Source organism: Lissotriton vulgaris, chromosome 3_1, assembly GCF_964263255.1.
Source record: "Lissotriton vulgaris chromosome 3_1, aLisVul1.2, whole genome shotgun sequence".
NCBI classification, from domain to species: Eukaryota; Metazoa; Chordata; class Amphibia; order Caudata; family Salamandridae; genus Lissotriton; species Lissotriton vulgaris.
Window position 1 is genome coordinate 617,173,363 of NC_141689.1, and position 21,949 is coordinate 617,195,311.

Genomic DNA, 21,949 nt, shown 5'->3' on the forward strand with positions numbered 1-21,949 from the left:
GGCGGTAGTTTTTGAGTTCGGTGGGGTCAGTTGTGGGTTTCTTCAGAAGGGCGCTGAGTTCGGCATGTTTCCAACTTTCCGGGAAGGTGGCGGAGTTGAGGGAGCAGTTGATGACGTCTCGAAGGTGCGGTGCTATAATGGAGTCTGCTTTGTTGAAGATATGATGAGGGCATGGGTCTGTGGGGGATCCTGAGTGGATGGAGTTCATTAGGCGGATGGTGTCCTCAGTGGAGATTGGGTTCCAGTCATTGAGGATGTTCAAGGGGGGTGAAGGTTGAAGGTTGGGTGGGTTGGTCTTCGGCCCGGTTGTCGAAGCTGTTGTGGATGTCAGCAATCTTGTTGTAGAAGAACGAAGCTAGGGAGTCGCAGAGGGCTTGAGAGGGGGTGATGTCATTGGAGTTGGCTGAGGGGTTAGTAAATTCCTTGACGATGTTGAATAATTCCTTGCTGTTGTGGGCGTTGTTGTCGAGTCGATCTTTGAAGGCGGCTTTCTTGGCATTCCTGATCAGTTGGTGGTGTATACGGGTGGCGTTTTTGAAGGCGTCCCTGGTGCTGGTGTTTGGGTCTTTTTTCCAGGCCTTCTCAAGGAGGCGACAGAGTTTCTTAGATTTCTTAAGATCATCGTTGAACCACAACCGACCAATGCACATGTGCGGAATCCAGCAAACCAGTGGCTCTGTGGCCCACACTGACTATGCAAGTAACACTGCATGCCCAATAGCATGGCAGCAGCCCAAAAACCTTACATTGTCCACGAATCGACATGGAGGTAGGCCAGTGCGGATCACATCCATAAAGGAGCAAGTCACACTCCGACATGTCCAAATGCACACACAACCCATGCCACTGCCCACTGCCCACTGCGAGTCTGCTCCACCCTAAGCCCCTCTAAGCCCAGCAAGCTGAAGCCATACGATAAGAGAGGAACAAGACCCCGAGGTCTGAGGTCTAAGTTACAGCAGAGTGCTACAGAGTGCCGCCTGCTGGTGGTGTGAGCGCTGCCTAAGCTCTGCGGAAACAATACCGCCAAGCAGGGGAGGGGGGGTTGTCATTCTCGCCTCTTGGCCACCCCTAAGAACAGACGGTGGTCCGTGGACTGTGGACTGTGAATGGTGGACTGCGCAATCAAACCGCATTTGAAGAGGAAGAGGTAGGGGGCTTGTTGCTCACATATACTTTATTGATTTCTGAGCTTTGGGACGGTGGGTCGGTGGAACAAGGCGGAAAACTACCATACCCATAACCCATTGCCCATAGCCTCCAGCCGCCAGGAGAGTTCAGGAGAGTTAATGCGAGTTAACAATTAGATCAGTAATAGACTTGGAAATCGACTTGGATTAAACCGGGATTGGGACACTGGTCAACACACCCAGCAGATCTGTAGGTTCATATATAATTCAAATCTGCAGTGCCGCCCATGAGGGCAGCGGTTCAACCGGTTTAACCTGTTGCGTGTCTTTTGCGAACACCACAATAGCACTTACTGCGCCAACCCCCTGACGGCAGCTGTTCCACCCAAGGATTCAGACGGGCTTGGGAGGTGGTACAGGAAGCGGAGCGGACACGGCAGGGGAGGGAATACATAAATCATAATAACAAAAGGGAATGAGGTCGGGGAAAACATGCACAAACCCTCCCAAGAATCCAAGGAGAAAAGCCAAGGCCAAAACCAAATCTCCTGCCGACTCAGTGGACGGAAGCACATTAGCTCAGCTAATTCCGCCCGTATATCCGATCTCCAGCAATGTGAATATGAACCACACTGGCAGATTTGCCTTTCTGAAAGATCCTGCAACAGCATTTTACGCACTACCTAATACCCCAACAGGCTTGCAAAAACCAATGTCACCAACTGAAATGAGGCCAGCCGGACCAACAACACAAACAGCACCAAGGACTCCACAGAATGCCCAAATCATGAATACTGATAAGGCCAACGTAATAGAGGAGACACATAAGCGCACGAATGCCAGTCTTGTGAAAAACATCTTCCAATTTCAAGCCCAGATACACAAGGAGAATAAAAAGGTTAACAAAATGTATAATACAACCCAAGGGCAAGCAAAGGACAAGTCAACAACAACCCACACAGGATCACCTAACATCTCAGGTGGCCAGCATGAAGGAAATAAAACAAGCTCTCCGCAGGAAAAAAAAAATGAGAATAAATACGACCAAGCTTTAATAACACCACTAATGCCATCAACATCATTAACAGCAAACTATGTTATATCCCATGAGCAATCAATAACGGAATGCCACCTAGACCAGTTCAACAATGACGCCTGCAACAATTCAGACACAAGCATGTATGAATTGGCACAAAAGGTGTCTCCACACAGTCATTCAACCCCTAGACCGGACCAAGGCACGAGCCTAGTATTGACCAAATCCACAAAGACGATAAAGATAAAGGATTTAAACCTCTGCTGGCCAACTCAACCACTGATCCATAACAAAGGAAGTACTAAGACACATGGAACCTTCCCCGACAGCTTAACAACTGAAAGTACCCAAGAAGGGCTGAAAACCTGCAGTAAATCAATCGCCCCTGGAATTGAAACACAAGAAATAATTGGAAGCAAACTTGAGGGACAAAAAAACCCCAGCAAAGGAACCCATACCGGAAGGACAAACCAAGGAGCAACAGTAACCGGTTGGGGTACTAAAAACCCCTCATTACAGGAGCCGCCAAGCAAAATCATAGTAGATATATCCAGCGGAACGAACCAAGAGGTGGATATCATTCCACTAATAGACTCATCGCATGTGACTCACAGTGACGCACAGGTAGACTCCTCAATCATAGAAATCTCAAGTGTTTCAGCTGCCCCCAACGCAGCAACAACGAAATCTCCTGAAATACGCCGTGAAATAAGGCATATAACTAAAGAGCAGTACAATGATTTAACACCTTCAAAGCAAGCTTCACATGGACTTTCACCTGGCAGCTACGTTGAAGAACGTCCCCGGCAAAAAAGAGGTTATGACATTGGCGAAAACCTGGAATCCATAATCACATTACATAGTGCACTAGGGTGCATATTGGAAACTTCAATCAAAACCCTCAATATGCAATCTGATAAACTGGATATTCAAATACACCTAATGAGCACAATGGCGGAATACATAGCTAACATAAATAAAAAACTAGATGATATGGCCAGCGTTTTCACGATCATTAAGGACCAGACCCGACCATGGGTACAATCTCAAACCTGCACTTGCCATCCAATATTGGAAAAATTAAAGAATTTGCCATCGATACTCACAGATATACTTCAGGAATGCAAACACGCAAATGGCGGTGACAATAACACTCCAATTGAATGTGACCTCATCTCCTTTGAAAATTTCAAGATTCTACAAAACGAACATGCGGACCAATCAAAAGATTCAGTAAATCAAATACCAACTGAAAAAACCGCACTGCATAAGCTGCAATTGAAATCTGTCGACACAACAGAGGAACCAGAAGCTATCAGCGTAACATCCCTTATCGTACAAAACAATGACCTCAAACAACTAGGACCACAATCACTAATCCGAGATGGGTCAAATCAAAATGATCAGAAATGCCTAACCAAGAGGCAAAAAAAACGGGCAAGGAAGATCAGAAATCAGCGGTCAAACTGCCCACCAGCCAATAAACAATCATTGAAAACATTCCCTATCTTTAATCAGGCAAAACCCAAACTAAAGCTGGAACCGGGCGCCATAGGGAGGAAACACAATCCATTACCTAAAACACAGACAGGACATACAAACTATAAAGACAACGAGGATAGTCAAATACGACCGTGGACTAGTCCCAAGGCCACATTTCAAACTGCAACAAAAAAAAAGTCGTCACAAATCGAGGGAGTGGGACCAATTAAAAACGCAGAAGCAGGGAATGCTAGTAATGCGGAACCTTGGAGTGCAAAAACCGCTGCAAATATCACTGATAATAGCATGGATCGAGGGTCAGGAGCAGCCACCCATCTAAACAAAACTCAAGATAATCTTCAGGACGAATCCCGAAAAACGGAGTCCGTTCACAAACAAACATGGTGCACCACTCCTGATGACAAAAGGTATCCCTCAAACAAGGCTGAGCAAATGAATAGATATGATCTACGTAACCAGAAACCTCACCAGGCTGCACTTAAAGACACAAACAAAAATCAAAAATATATCCCCCCCATTCGGGTCACATTTCCAAGCACTAACGCAACCACAGGGAAAAGTATCATCATTCCACCTGACCACCAAACTGCGGGGAAAAGTGACCAAAAGTGTCCTAGGCAAATAAGAACAAAGGCTGACAGTCATAAGGATGCCCAACCAAAACTTACAATACACATTGGCACTAATGGTACTCAAGCACTTCATGAGATTGCAAATGTGGAAAGAATAGGTCAATGTCCTAGACCAGTGATCACATCTAGTGGGCACCACAGAGAACAGGCGGGACCCAACAGATTAGCTCACGAGGCACAAACCACGACAAATAGGCCACTAGCACTTACTCAGAAAGAAACGTACAATGAAATAGGGCAATACCTTCACCTTAATGCAGAGGCTTACAACGATCAGAAATCTGCCACTAATGAAACAGCTCAGATCAGCAGCAAAGCACCCTTTGAGAAGCAGCCAGACACAGCGGGGAAGATATTGTTCATCCCCGGCTACGAGCCCCAAGGCACCCTAGACTACCTAAACCGAGGGAATATTCTCCACCTCACATCCTCCATTTCCAGTCTAACCCACCTAACGTCGGCTGACCTATTATCAATCGAATTCATCACGTTAGGAGAGAATGCCTCTAGGGAAGGCACACTTACTACCTGGAGGAGCTTAGAAGTGACAAAAAGCATTCTTGCAGAAGTAAATAAATTTGAAGAGTGGGGAATATCTCTGAAAGAACAATCAAAAAAGGGCTACCCGTCACCATTGCTAAAAAGATCTAGGAAAAGAGAAGACTACACAATTCTGACCACTCATTCAATTCTACACGGTGCCAGGGGGGCAGAAACATCAACTAATAGTTACCAGAGACAAATGCAAGCCATTAATGACAATTGAATCAATTACGAGGCCGGTAAAACTGAAGAAAATGTTATAAAACTGCTCTCATGGAACATCGCAGGAGCAAAAAATATCCTAAATCAAAGCAGGAAAACAGCTACCTGGGATCAATACGATATCATAGCGCTGCAGGAAACTTGGTCAACTGAACCAATTGATGTACCGGGAAGATTATGTTTCCATGAAAAGGCGACACGCTGTCAGCGCTACGGCCGCGCAAGGGGAGGTCTATCTATTTACGTTTCCACCTCATTAAATATCAATGTCTCGCAAATGCCGGCTTCAGCAATGGATATGCAAATCATCAAGCTGGAGAGCACAATCAAACGTGTGCTAAGGACAATTGTCCTAATCAATATATATGCCCACCCGAAAAAACAGCAAAAAAAAGATCTGTTCCAACGTGTAGTTAATGTTGTAACTTCCATCCGCTTAGATCACCCAAGTTGGGAGATAATTGCTACGGGCGACTTTAACTCCAATCTTTTGCATCAATCGGAGGAAGAGGACAATATCTTAGTGGCAAACGAAATCTGGAATGTCGAATCTCAGGAGATCATATCGCCCATGAGATCAGACCAACTGGGTAAGCAACTGGTTTGGGACCTGGAACGACTCGATATACGGGTATTAAATGGAAGATCGAAGCACGAAAAGCCGCCAGCTGCTACATACATAGGTCATAATACAAACTCAACTCTGGACTACACATTAATAACATTGCCCCTAATGAGCTTGGTCAAAAAATTTCAAATAATTGGTACTCTAGACAGTGATCATTCCATGCAACACATTGAAATGAAACTAAGCTCCCCTAGGTATACAATGGCTCCAAAAATACCAGGTCAATTATCAACTCACAACCTAAAGCGGCTTAAGTGGACAAGCAAAACACTATTCCAAATAGCGCTGGATGCCAAGAACCTATTACAAATGGTCATGGCAGAGAATGATCTTTGTTCTGAAACCTGGTCCAACTTTCTAGAAAGACTGCCAAAATCAAGCAGCAAGCCCAGGAGCCATAGCAGTCCCACGACCAAAACCAAATTTTCAACAACCACCCTAGTTATGAAGACCCGTCTCCAAAAGCTCACAAGACAGGTACAAGGTTCAAGGACAAACCAAAGCACCTGGCAAGAAGTTCGGTTGATTAGGAAAGAATACAAAAAGTTAGTATGGAGGGAAAAAAAGAACAAATACAATGACTTTTGGGCCAAATTGATGCATAACATTAAAAAAGCAGATTCTAGAGCATTCTGGATGCAAATCAATGCAATCAACAGAGCAGTACAACCCACAAGCATGACATGCGTCCCGGAAAATCTTTGGGTCCAACACATAGTGGATACATTCGCGGTAAAACCATTGGAGCACCAGGCCATGTTGACCACAACAACACCTGAAATTACAAGAACTAGGGTCAAGGAAAGCAAATCCTCCTCCAGTCCCAGAGCCACATCTAATGGCAAGGAGGGCTTGGACCAATCAATCTTGTTAATTGACGATCAACAAATATGTTCCATAATAAAGAAAGGCAAGCAAGAGAGCGCACCGGGGCCAAATGGCATCCCGCAGGCAATATACAAAGAGGACCCTGAATTCTGGGCGCGCAAATTTAATCTTCTATTCAAGTCCATTAGCAACTCAGGTCGGGTGCCTGAAAGCTGGAGGGGTGCCATCATCAACCCCATCTATAAAGGCGGAGATCGGAAAAATCCATCAAATTACCGCTTAATTGCCCTGATTGATGCAGAGGCAAAATACTATGCATCCCTGGTGCTAGCCGATCTGGTACAGTGGTCTGATATGAATAGCAAGGTTCCGTTAAATCAGACCGGGTTCCGTCGCGGAACTGGTACAATGGCTAATGCAATGGCGCTGTGCATGATTGGCGAAAGCAGTCTACTTAACCATCGGGAACTGTATACCTGTTTTGTTGACTTTAAAGCGGCATTCGACCGTGTCAATAGGAATTTGCTATGGGCCAAACTGAAAAAGCAGGGCCTGCCGGAGTCAATCCTAATGCCGATTATCGACCTGTATAGCAACACCTGGATGCAGGTAAAAATCAACAATGGGCAAAGGCTAACCAGGAAGATACACACCTTTGACGGGTTGAAGCAAGGTTGTGTGCTGGCTCCCCACCTTTTTAATTTATTCATGGCCGATTTAACATCAAGGCTCGATTTGGTCAATGCCCATCCGCCTCGGCTGGGCATGCTTCGTGTAACCCACCTATCTTACGCCGATGATGTGGTCCTATTAAGCCAGACACGAATAGGCCTGCATCGGCTACTACAGGAGCTGACCCGCTACACAAAACAGAATATGATGGAAATAAATTGCGCAAAAACAAAAATCATGGTCATAACCCGACGCCATAAACCGCCACAAACATTTACCATAGACAATGTCAAACTTGAAGCGGTGGGAAGTTACAAGTATCTCGGAATACTGCTGGATAAGCGTCTTAACTTCCAGGCACAGTTCACCAGCATGGAAAAGAAGGGCATGGCCCTAATGCACGCCTTCACGAGCTTAGCTACTGAACTCAAGGGTCCTTTGGTCTCGCCACTGCTAACAATAATGAAAGCCAAACTTATTCCCACGATAGCTTACGGGAGCATACTGCACCATGGCAAGAGTGCACAACTTTTGGATAAGGTGCAAATGAGAATTTACAAGCGCATCTTTGCGCTACCAAGTGAAGCATCCCCGGCCCAGGTAAGACTGGAACTGGGCCTGAAATCTCAAGTGCTACTGAGGAAGTATGAGACCATAAAATTCTGGTATAATGTCTGGATGCACCAAGAGATCATGATCTATCGTGCTATGTGGGAAACCATCATCAAATGTCCAAACTCAAATTACGCCAAGTACCTCAAAACTTCATTGGAAACAACAAACCTGATTGAACTCTGGGAAACCAAGCTCCAAGTACCTTTATTCAAACAGGTGGTCAGGAAGGCAGCCATCAAACATTCATTGTTGGATGACAAAATAGCTTTCAGTCTCAGGTCACATGCCTGGATGACTATCCAATCATACAAAAAACTAGTGCCGGCACACTACCTGGACCTGACCTTCTCGCCTTATATCAAACATAAATATCTTAATATAAGGCTGGGTAGTTTGCCAACCAACGCCGAGCGTCCTAAGTGGAAGCCCCAAGAAAGTGAAGGGTGTGGTCTATGCGGTGCAGCAAGGCAAGACTTTATCCACCTAATTTGCATCTGCCCGGCTCTCATAGAGGAACGTCGGAATTGGTTGAAAGCCAAGTTCAACCAGTTTGGAACACGTACCTGTAGATCTGCGATTATAAAAACATTATGCACCACAGACCCCCAATTTATTTGTAGATCAATCAAATTTATCGAACATTTTGAGAAAAAACAAAGATTATAGGCAAAATCTTGAACATGGAAATTGTTATTCTTTACTCTAGAAAGACACTTGTTTTTATTACCAATTCTAAATTTTATTATTCTCACATCAGTGTGTTTTTAGTATATTATCATATCTGTATTTTTGTAATGGTTTTAATTAACTATACAATAAAGTTTCTTCTTCTTCTGCCATGCCGTACAATACACGCAGCAGACGAATAATGCACCAGGTCACAAAATCTTTCTGAGAGCACATATGACCCAAGTGAAAAACAGAACAGGCCCGAAAAGCACCCAATTCAAAGGCACTCTGCCTCAAAGGGAGAAGGCTACACGAAATCAGAGCTGCAGGGGCAACTCCCCCAAAAATGCAGCACACTCACATAGCAATCACAGAACATCAGCAATGATGGCAATGAGGCACAAAGTGCAACACCAGCACCATAGGAAACAACTCACAACAGGTCCCGTACGTACGTAGTAATTGTCCACTCAGACCAGGCATTGCATGACACTGTGTGATGACAATGCACGGGTACTACCACACATCCGTCATGCAGTTGAAAAACACACTGACTGTCATCAAATTGCCAGCGACACCAAAATAGTCACAATGTACATTGGCTTGCAGTCTGAACGTAAACATCTGCAAATCTCCAACATACATGTACAACTCTGTTAACCTGCATCTCCCCTTTCAAATTGCAGAGGGACAAACAGCACCTTCTGCAGAGCAGACCAGACATATCTTCAGTGACGATGAAGAGGACCCCCTGGTCATCTGCACTGACAACCTTCAACAGATCGTAGGTAACCTCCGCACCCCATCCCAGAAGCAGTGCCGGCCAGCTGCCCGAGGTGAGCCCATCATCTGCACAGATGTTTGCAGGCCCCCACACTGGCGACGAGGGTGGGATCCCAGCAGTTGCCCCCAAAGAAGAGAAACAGCACTTTCAGGCATGAGCGGTGAACGGCGTGGCAGGCGCTGATGTGGAAAGACGCCCGGAGTGGAGAAGACCAGCACCGGTAAGCAGCGTATGCCAGAAGCTGAGTAGGGAGCCGGTGAGCGGAGCGCCAGGGATACGCGAGTGCCAGCAGCAGGCCCGGCATCCAAGAGGCCCGATCGACTGTCGTCAAGGTGCGGGCATGCGCAGCAGCAGCAAGGCCCGGGCCAGGCAGGAAAAACATGTGCAAAGGCCCGCAGAAGGCGCAGAGACGCTGAAATCACCGGTGAAGCCGGGAGAAAAGAAGGGGTCACGCGCATAGAGACAGGAGACAGAAAGAAACACCAGCTAAACAAGCACTGGCACCAACAAGCGCATGAGCACAACAAGCACAGATACCTACAAGAGCAGAGGCCAAACATGAACTGGTAGCAACAAGCGCATAAACAAGGCAGACACAGATACCCACAAGAGCAGAGGGCGAAACAAGCACTGACATCAACAAGACCGAACTAGACAACCAAGACCCCGCAATGTCAGACCAACCAGGTGCCGCTGCAGGGGGGCAGCAGCCAGGAAACCCGCTAGTCATTGCAGCAGGAGGACAGCAGCAAGGACCACCTCCAGCAGGACCGCCCCCAGTACAACAGGCAGGACCACCAATACAACAATCAGCCCACTCACAGATCCAAGCGCTACCACCATTCAGCGAGCTAATTGATCCAGCAACAGTGGCTCCAAGATGGGCAGTCTGGATTGGATGACTAAATAACTATTTCCTAGCCACCAGAGAAAAGGATGTCGAATTCAAAAGGTCGCTACTGTTGCATTTTGGTGGTGATGAGATTTATAAACTCTTTGCGCATCTCCCAAATACAAGAGCAGCTAACGATTACAACGCTGCAGTTCGAGCACTGAATGCACCCGCAACTCAACCCGCACTACGAGCATTTCAAGTTCTTGCAATCGAGGCAGAGAGAAGGAGAAACAATGGATGCGTTCCATGCTTGCTTGAGAGAATTAATCAGTACCTGCACAGAAGACGACCAGACAAAAGAAGTCACTGCGCAACTAATTCAAGGGTGCCGCAACAAACCACTCCACTAAGAACGCTGATATTGCGTCAGCCTGGCATCACGCTAAAGGAGATACTACTTCTTGCTCGGTGGTTAGATAGTTCCACCGCGCTGTTTCTTAGGGCAAGGCCTCAAAGTGCAGAAATAAAAGTACCCGTCACATCAGCGCGGCGACCTCACGTCCTCACGTCTGGTAGCTCAAAATAATGGAATTGTGACGTGAGGACCTAAGAAACAGCGCGGTGGAACTATCTAACCATCTTTTAAATCAGATCATTAATATACTCACATTTTAATCAAAGCATCACTTGCTGCAAACCAAATTTATGCAGTCATCGTAAAGATTCCGAGTGATTATTCATATTCAAAGGAACATTAATTTTCTATGGATTATGTGTGTGGACGAGAACATTACCAACATCCTGCTGTAGGTGTCTCTACCAAAAATACTGCGCAACAAAGAATTCAGGACTATCCTCATCTCTATCTGAATTCTTCCATATCCTTCACTCTCTACTTGAAAAATAATACGATCTGGCAACTTTTAACCTATACAGACTATAGTTATTCGGTGCCTTGTCCTGAAGAAGGCGCTGGTCGCCGAAACGCGTGTCGAGATTTATTACTTCTGTGCCACGAACATATTCTTTATATTCTTTTTTAATTGCAATTTCTATACAGTAATTGTCTTTCATGTTTTGTATTTATCTATAGTTCTTCAAACTATTTTTATTAAATATATGTCTTTTTGAAATTACTTTGAAATATTTTATGAATTTTTGATGTATTTGCCAATAAACTCTGTTTTTTAAACCTCACTTCCAAAAAGGTCCTTTGTACATGTTATATCTATTAGACAAGTACCTTGTCTGCCTAGGTTGTTGTTTACCAATACCATACTCCCCTGAGGCCACCCAAGAACGAAGGAGGAGAAACAATGACAAAGCAAGTCAGAGGAGGAGAGCTCATGACCGGGCATTAGCACCCGGAGTCTCCGTACTAATCCTAGCCAGGAGGCCAGGCGGAAAGTTCCGCACCCCGTACGAAGAAGAACCTTGGATAATTAAGGTGACAAAAGGCACGGCGATAACAGTACAGCAAAATGGGGAGGAGGTAACAAGGAACATCTTGTGGTTCAAGCGAATACCATCTGATCCAATGGTTTGGAGCAGGCCAATGAACCACAGACAGGCGAGACCGCTGAAAGTAGATCAGAACAAATTCATCCTGACTCACCAACAGATCTCCCTGGGTCAACATCACAATCTCCCCAAAGAGACAGTACAGAACGCAACCCTGCCAGAGGAAGACAACGATATGACCTCAGACCAAACCCAAGACCTAGCCAGAGGCTTACAGACTTTGCCTGTTAATTTCGTCAATCTGGTTCTAGTCAAAAGGCAAATTTGGGAAGGGATGTAGTGCTCTAGTGTTTCTGAGGGTCTGGCTGAAATCCCAACTTAAACTCTCTCAATTAGTGGGTGGTATCCTCAAAATGTCAAACACATCGACATATAAGCTGGTGAGCCCCGCGTTGGAGATTTATAAAGTCAAGGCGAGGGCATCGGCTCTTTATGGTGGGGAACTTTGGGGGTACTCCTGTAGGCCTGAAATCCCTAAAGTGGAGAATAAGTTCATGAGGCAGCTACTTGCACTCCCCCAAGGCACACCTCTCCTTCCGCTGAGATTGGATTTAGGACTGAGTTTTATCCAGGATGAGCTAGCTCTAAAACCTTTCAGGTTTTGGCGCAGGCTATGGATAGCTCCAGAACTATCCAATTATAGGCTTGAATGAAATGATGTGCTGAGCCATGGTAATGCAGCTAAAATCCCCTGGCTTGTATTTGTGAAAATTTAAACTGGGGAAAATGGGACAACCGGACCTCTGGTACGATCCTGAACGGGCATGTAGGGGGGTTACAAGCAAAACGCTTGCGAAGTCCTTCATGACTTATAAACAAAACATATGGTTACATGACTCTAAATCTGGCTCCCTGACAATTACCTTTCTAACACCTAAACACTCGTATTCTTTGTATGTTTCTTGAATGTCATATATCCGGTAGGTGCTAGAAAGTTATACATTCAATGGAGGCTCGGAACTCTACCAATAAGGGCATTCACAAGCGCGTGGTCTGTTCCCACGAGTAATTTTTGCCCCAGATGTGGTGCGTGTAAGGAGGATGAATTACACATCCTCTTTTTCTGCCCCGCCTACAGAAAAGCTAGAAAATACTGGTTGGTACCCTTATGTAAGAACATGGGATTTGATAAATGCTTTGTTGCAATGAGAGTGCTTAAAACTGATACATCACCGCATATAGTTTTTGCTCTCTCAAAGTTCCTTCTAGCTATGTGGTCCAAGAGATGTTCCCTCACCACAGCGGCTCCAGGAGTCATTGTACACTATGATAGTAACCCTGCGTGATAATTTGATCTTATGAATAGTTTTATCTCTGTATATCTTGATTGATAATCTGATTTTAAGAAACGATTTTAGGAAATGCTCATTTTTATGTTTCTGGTTTTATACATGTTTTAGTTGTAATCTTTTATGACTGAAAAACGTCGAAATAAAGATCAATTTATTGATTGACTTGCAAATTATGTATCACCTTCCGGCCAGGCGTGGCCAGAAGGCTATAAATAAATAGGCCGGGGTCGCTCGGCATTTCCGGTCCAACTGAGGAACCTATGTGAGCGTGTGGCTTATTTCATTGTGCCTTTATATTTCCTAGTGCAAACATGCTTCATCAGGTGTGGGATGAAAGGGGCATTCTTGCACTAAGAAATAGTACTAAATGCCACAGAACAAAAGTAGTATGTGCCAGCAGCTGCACAAACTTCACCCTTGTGTCAAAAATGGACGCAAGGATACATATTTGAACTAAGAGAAAACCCTAAATGCAACAGAAAAAAAATCTGAGACGATCGGACTCACTAAATGTGCTCCCACTGTTGGATTTATTTACTCAGATTACGTGAGGAGGAGAAATCACATACGTATTGTTAATTCTGCATCAAAGAGTTACACAGAATTACCTTAATTGCACCGTTTACTTTGGCGTAATTGAAATTCGGCCTAGAACCTTTTGTTTTGCAGTATAACAACTGAAAGCTATTAACTTTGTCCCTGATGATCAAATGCAAATATAACATGATGGCCATAAAAATGTAAGTATTTCACTATATACATCAGCATGCCTCAGTTACCTTTTTCTATTTTTAATCTATAGTTTACCGTTGTCAATATGATAGTTTTACACCACTCCTTTACTCGCAAATAAAATGCTTTCAGCCATACGAGTCAGACACATACCATGCTGACTGCCTGGAACATGCGTGTATCAAACCCATTAGATGATTTCGAAAAATTGTGATAACTGATTGGTTCTCTATATTCAAAGGTATTTCACATGTACAATGACGCTGGTTCCCAGTGAACATCGAGAACACGCCCTTCATGTTGCTAAGGGCTGAAAAGACAGATTAGTTAAAAAAAAAAACTTTTAAGTTCGACCCGAAGAACTGTAATGTTTTATCCCTGAGCAGCTCTGGCAAGGGTTCACCCAATTAACCTTCAAGAAAAGGGGCACCAGTGTATAATCCAACTGCATTATACAGTTAGGCAATAGTCCTTTCTGTTGAGGGCTTTTCTATGAAATAATTACCTGCAAGTGTACAGATATTTCAACCAAGGGATTTATCGTTAGGTCAAGGGCAGTTACTGCATCTTATATTGAAGCTTCAAAACCAAGAGGGATTTTCGCTGTTAGACAAAAAAAAGCTGGGACCTTCTGTAGCCAACCGTTTCTCGGGTTTTTAAGTTTTAGTGTGGAATTATAAGAGCTTGGAAATATTTATTTCAGAGTGATGTGTTGTGCTCTGTAGATACTGAAGTCAATTACGTATCACAGTCAGTGTTGCACGTGGAGGAATTAATTCCTTTAAACATTTCAATGGGTTCTAAAATGTCACTTAATACAGTCTTATGTAAACCACCGCGTAATAACGGAGTGATATGTAGCAAGTCGGCTTGGACCAATCCGGATCCATCTGTCATTCTGCCGCACAGTACATCATTTCTTAAAAGATTAATAATTAAGACAGGTTTATTAAACTTTTGATTATATTTCTAATATGAAAGCGTAATCTTGTGTAATTCCATTTATTTGTGCTTCACGTATTTCACGTAATTTTTCACAGCGGCCAGAGGCTCTTTTTTGCATAAATGTGACCAGCTGTAGACTGGTCTGAGCAGAAAATGTTGAGCAGGAACTGTAATTATAATGAGTGTTGCACCAGTCTCCCACAAGCATTCAGTGTTTTTTTAATGCAAGATGTACCCTTACATACAACTTCCGAGTAGTTGACACACAAAATGCATTTCATGCAATATACATAGTTTTGCATAATTGTGTGTTTTGTGACATTTCAAAATTTTTCTCACCCCTCGTTTAACCCAAACGAAATTTTTAAGAGATAAATGAAAAACTGAAATGGAATTGACAAAATGCTCGAATATATGTAGTTAAACTGTTTTTTTGAAGTAGTGTTATTAAGTGTGTGTGTGTGTATAAATTACCTACTGGCGATAGCCAGTAGGTATATATAGTTAGGACCTAGTTACCATAGGAAATCCCCAACATTCTATTGGGAATAACATTGGCGCCGATTGAAGAATCTGTGTGTAATTTTCCTTAAAATTGCCTCGCACCGCTCCGCTCCTTCTCTGAAAGTTTCAGGGGGATTCGTCAAGCGGGGGCCGAGAAAAAAGGGGGGTCCCAAAACGTGTTTTTCCCATGTTAATTTCCATAGGAAACTTTAGACACGGCTACAGCCCGATTGTCTGAATGGAATTACACCAAACTTGGCAAAATGGTAGGGACTGGTATGGAGATGTGCCTTTGCTATGTTTGGTGAAAATCCCTCCAGAAGTTTTTGCAAAAATTGAGGGGCATATTACCAACAACTAGCGATAATTTTTGTCTCTAACTTGTTTAGAGACAAAAGTTATCGCCGCACATCTGCGATTTTTATCGCAGATAAACCTTGCTATTAACAAGGTTTATCGCAAATGCGATAAAAAACGGCCGAAATGCATGAATATCGCTGAAAAGACAGCGATATTCATGCATTATCGAGCAAATGCTCTTAGCCATGTTATCCACCTCCCATTGGATAACATGGCTAAGAACTGCTCAGGGCAGGCTTTAGCTTTTGGAGATATTCCCGCTTAGCGCGAATATCTCCAAAAGTTGGTAATAGGAGATAGCGATGTTAGCGACTGTTTTCAGTCTCTAACATCTTGGCACGCCCACTTTGCATCTCATTAGTGATAAATATCACTGACATGCAAAGTGGGGCCCAAGATGGTCGCTATCTCCTACTAGCTGTCGCTAACTGGTGTTAGCGACAGCTTGTTAATAGGGAGATAATTGTATCTCCGCTTTCTTGGCTTTTAAAGCCAAAAAAGCGGAGATAAACCCCCTTGATAATATGCCCCTGAATGTGAAATGTTGCCCATTGCAATTTTCCATAGGACCTTTAGACACGGCTACAGCCTGAACAGCTGAATGGAATTACACCGAACTTGGCAAAATGGTAGGGACTGGTATGCAGTAGTGCCTTTTTTATATTTGGTGAAAATCGCTCCAGTAGATGTTGAGAAAATTGAAATTTCCGAAATTATATATCTATGGGCGGGACACCGTCCGCGCACGGTTCATGCACGGTCCTTGCACGGTCCTTGCACTGTGCGCGGACCCTAGCGTGCGCGAGCAGAATTCTGATTGGCTTTTGGACGTCAGTCAACATTCCAGTTAGTCGAGATGAGGAAGTGCTGGCCGCCATCTTGTTTATGTGGCAGAAGGTAGCTGTAAACAGAAGGCTAGTACTTGAAAAGGGGGCAGGGTAGAGATTTCTGACCCCCCTAGGTTTTGTCATGGGGTCTCTAAAGGACCCCGAAGATCTAGAATGTTTTTTTTTTAAATCGCGGGGTCCGCGCTCCGTGCGCGGACGGTGGTCTAAAAAGAAAAAAAATATACATTTAAATAACACGTTTGAGTGTTTAGATGTTGGTTAAGTGTAATATTGAGTGGTGACTTTTTCACCTATGGGTTTAGATAGGTGTTTTGTGGTTTTAGTATGGTAATAGATAGAGAGCAGTGGGTGTAGGTTGAAGATTTTGTGAGTGTGAAAGTGTTGAAATTTTGAACCAATTAAAATGTTACTTTGGTTTTGATTTTGTGTGTGATGAAATTTAATAGGCTGGGTATCTGAATATGTATGAGAAATGAGAGGGAAACACAGCAATTTTGTTATTGTAGTGTCTGAGGTACACTTCTGAGGGATTTTTTTTAGTTGAATTTCTGGTGTGAGATTGACACAGTATTTATTATTCAACAGTTTTCTAGAAGGTGAGTTGTTAATTTGTAAGGAGATCTATGTTGTTTAGTTTAAGTTATTAGGAAAAATGTTTGCTACTCTCTCTGTCTTTCTCTCTCTCTCACTGTGTCCCTTTCTGTCCAACACTGTTCTTTTTCCTTTTGATCTTTTTCTAAAAATTCTTTTGTTTCACTTATTCCTTTTTCTTTTCTCTTTATGTTGTTGTTTTTCTCTCAGTCTTCGATGTTGCTGTTGATGAGAGTAATTTTGAAGGAGAACTTTATGATGGACGAGATGGCATCGAGGATTTCTATGATGAATCCTTTATGGCCGGGATGCCTCTCACCCCCTCCCAACACAAACCCCAAGGATGGGAAGACAGATGCAGTTCTGAACTTTTGGAAGGCGGGAGGGAGTTACCCTCCCGGCCGTATTTATTAAAATATGAAACAAAATTAAAACATTAAAATAACAGTTTCATATCATGTACAATTTTTCATTTATACATTACGATGTTTATTGGCTAACCTTAACAAATCTCTAATACAAAGGTTCTCCTAGCCGAGTCTAAACATCCTGCAAATGCATACTCTCTAAATAAAAATTGTACATCCTAACATTACGGGCCAACGGCAAGGTCGTAACCGGTGTCAGATCCCTACTACCAGAACTCCCCCCTCACGTGTGAGGGGCGGGCGCACAGAGGACTGTACCTCTGTGCCAACTTCCAATTTCCCTTGTCTTAGCGGGGGCCCCTTATTTAACTCGACGCCATCTTAATGGTCGTCCGAGGACTCGTGTGAGGTGTCTAGAAGGTAGCGTGGACCCCCCTCCCACCCCCACTGTTCATCACATCCGCCGTCGCGGATATCCTGGCCCCGGGAAATTCCTAGGAGGGGCATCGAGCCGCCTCCTCCCCTGGGAGGGGCCTATGACCGCCTTCCCTTCGGCGACCCCATACTTAGTGGGTGCCGCCTCCCCGTGTGAGGGGCCAATGGCCACCTCCCCACGGGCGCTCCCATCCATAATGGGTGGCGCCCCTCCTCTAGGGATCTTGAAATTACTGCTCACCGATCATGACCTTACCGCCCGACCAAAAATAAATACGACGTTTTTGAACCTAATGAAGAGCGGTAAAAAGCGGTTAAACTGAACATTGCAATATTCATCCTCCTATCTACACATGTAACACATTTTCAAATTAGACTGTGATACTCCGCTCAACTGAGTGAGAAAACATGCTATGAAGCAAATCATTTTATTGCAGTTCAAACTTTGAAATCTTTATTACACACGAAAAAATCCTGGAGAAAAAAGATATTATCAAAGCAAATCAACTTAATTGCACTACTAAACGTTGCCATAAGGGGCTGGTGGGTGGGTCAAAATTGCTCCTTGTTCCGTCGAGGGCTCACGTGCAACGAGAGGGTGCAGCTTCCAAGCACAGGAACAAGAGGATGCTTCTTTGGATTGTTGCTCCTTTTATTCCTCTTCGGGAGGGCGTGTACCCTCCTCTGGTACGCCTACGGGGCGTGGCCAACGGTGTAGGTGTCTAGGACAACCCTTCTTGGGCGGGAAAAGGCGCGCCCCGGCTATGCCGCTTCGGGCATACCAGCCGAGACACGCCCCTCCCCCGCCCAAAATGGTTTCCCGGGGGGATCCGGGCCCCCTACCATACGTTCGGGGGGACCGAGTGGTCGCCCCTTTCCATATGGCCGGGATGCCTCTCACCCCCTCCCAACACAATCCCCAAGGATGGGAAGACGAATGCAGTTCTGAACTTTTGGAAGGCGGGAGGGAGTTACCCTCCCAGCCGTATTTATTAAAATATGAAACAAAATTAAAACATTAAAATAACAGTTTCATATCATGTACAATTTTTCTTTTATACATTACGATGTTTATTGGCTAACATTAACAAATCTCTAATACAAAGGTTCTCCTAGCCGAGTCTAAACATCCTGCAAATGCATACTCTCTAAATAAAAATTGTACATCCTAACATTACGGGCCAACGGCAAGGTCGTAACCGGTGTCAGATCCCTACTACCAGAACTCCCCCCTCACGTGTGAGGGGCGGGCGCACAGAGGACTGTACCTCTGTGCCAACTTCCAATTTCCCTTGTCTTAGCGGGGGCCCCTTATTTAACTTGACGCCATCTTAATGGTCGTCCGAGGACTCGTGTGAGGTGTCTAGAAGGTAGCGTGGACCCCCCTCCCACCCCACACTGTTCATCACATCCGCCGTCGCGGATATCCTGGCCCCGGGAAATTCCTAGGAGGGGCATCGAGCCGCCTCCTCCCCTGGGAGGGGCCTATGACCGCCTTCCCTTCGGCGACCCCATACTTAGTGGGTGCCGCCTCCCCGTGTGAGGGTCCAATGGCCACCTCCCCCCAGGCGCTCCCATCCATAATGGGTGGCGCCCCTCCTCTAGGGATCTTGAAATTACTGCTCACCGATCATGACCTTACCGCCACAGGCCGGATAGTTGACCGGCTATCCGGACCCCCCACACTCCTACTAAAGGTCATGATTACACAAACCCCTTAACCAAGCTATGAAGTCTCCTATGAGTAAGACATTCCCCTCCCGGGACAAATGAACCCCATCTTCGAGATACATGTCATCCCCCCGAATACATCCATGCGGAATACAGTGCAACTGTCCTGAACGAAACAATCTACCCAGCTTGTTATTGACTTTCTTTACTGAATGATTCAAAGCTGACACAGAGAGGGCCCCCTGCCACACCTTCCTTGGAATCATGTGTGACCATGCTATCGTGCACCCCGGAATCCTCTTTGCCAACCAGCTAACAGTGGATAGAACCCGCTCGAGGAGTACTCGCCGACCGAGCGCCACCAAATCATTGCCACCCAGATGCACTATGAATATAGACGGCGGTGACCTTGTCCGCCCTAACAGTCCCTCGACAAAACATTGAAACTGGTCAATACAGAGCCCGCCCCTTCCGTGGAAGGTCACCCTGTACCCATATTCCCCAGCTGCGTGAATCATGTCACCTGCTTTGAATACGTCCGCGGCACGCCTCACGTATGAGTGGCCCACGACCCACACCACTCTTTCCTCAGCCTCTTTGCCTGCTGGTCCCCAGGTGTCGGGTCAACTGCACAGTCCGCCCCGCCTCGCAAGCTCGCGAAACTGTAAACCAAACAAAAGACAAGAAGCGTGAGTGCATGACATTAGCTTCACAACATGTGCAACCGCACATACCTTTTATAACAATTCGAGGACCATCGCCCCAAGTGTTTCACCATTTCCACACTCTGACCCCTGGCTGTAGCCTCTGTAGCAGCCCCTATCCTGAAGGAATGGGTCCCAAAATCGCTCGGGTCCAAGCCCGCTGCCGCGATTGCCAAAGTTAACACCCGCTGAAACTGAAACCTTGTCAGTGGGGTGGCGTCTGTGTGTCTCAGCAAGCTCCCCCCCATGCTGCCGCCCTTTGCGTCAGATATTCCTCAACGCACTGCACCGGGCACATGGGGGACCCTCGCATGCGCTGGACCACAATACTGTCCCCCATCGCACCCTGATCGGTTTTTGACCTGGCGATTGTGATTACCATTGAATCACCCTTGATCTGGACGTGCTCCCGACACAGGCCTCCCCCCACATCCTTCTTATTTTTGCCACCAGCTCGCTCACCCGCATAGCCCCATGGAATGCTAATGCGAAAGCGGCCCGGAATAGCACTGCTTCGGACTGGGAGGAACATGTCGCGGGGAGCACCGACATCAACAGGGACAATCTTTCTAACCCAATCGGGTTCCTCTCATCTACTCTATGACCCTTGAGGCGTTGCCACCCTCGTAGTGCCTTCTTTACCAAAAAGGACGATGTAGGGTCCTTGATGCCATACGCCTGCGCCATGAATGCAATGGCTGCCCTGTGCCTATTGGCCGTCGCTGCTGATTGGCCTGCCTTGTGGAGTGCTACTAAAAACTTCAGTACATACTCCTCCTGCCCCCACTTATCCCCTCCTGCTGGACCCAAAAATGCACAATAGGAACGAAACGCTCCTTCGTACGCCTTCCATGTCCTGGGGGCTAAGCTGGCTCCCACGAGGTCCTGTAATCCGGGGCACCGAGTGACCAAAGAGCTTCGGGAAATGGTGCCGCCACTAGATCCGCGGAAGGTAGATAACCCCTGAAGGCCTGAAGTGGGAACGAGAGAGTGCATCAGCCGCCTTGTTCAGTACACCCGGCACGTGCCTTGCCCTAAACTGAACGTTCAGTCTCATGCACAGTAGTACAATTTCCTTTAATAATCTCAAAATCCACTTGCAGCGTGCTGCCTGGTTATTTATGCATTCAACCATGGTCATGTTATCGGACCAAAACACCACTGAGCGATCACCGAAATCGTCCGGCCATGCCTTCAGGGCCACCAAAATGGGGAACAACTCAAGAAACCCAATGTTACCTGTTAACCCACTGGTGTGCCACCACGTCGGCCATGTTTGCGCCGACCATCGATTACCAAAGATGGCGCCAAATCCTACGCTCCCTGCCGAGTCGGTCCACAAAACCAGCTCGTCCGAGGATGCTGGTGGTTTGCTCCATACCACTCGACCGTTGAAATCCGCCAGAAATGCCAACCATATGTGCATATCCTGGCGGACCTCTGCAGACAGTCTCGTGCGGTGGTGTCCTTCTTTGAGACCGACCATGACTTGTGAAATAGAGCGGGAAAAGGGGTGGGCCATTGGTATCACTCTGAGGGCAAAGTTAAGCTGGCCCACCGCTTGTTGCAACTGATGGAGAGTTACCTTTTCCTTGCCAATGCACAATTCTAGCGAGGCCCTAAATTTCATTACTTTGTTCTTGGGCAAACGGAAGCATCCCTCCACTGAATCGAGCTCAATTCCAAGAAACTCGAGTGAAGTGGATGGCCCCACCGTTTTACCCGGTGCCAATGGCACACCAAACCGTTTCATGAGATTGCAAAATTCCATTAAAGCCCGTGCACATTCCGTGTCACCGGCTGGCCCCAAGAACAAGAAATCATCTAGGTAGTGCATCACCTGTGTATAGCCCGTAGCTCTGGTGAATGCCCATTGCAGAA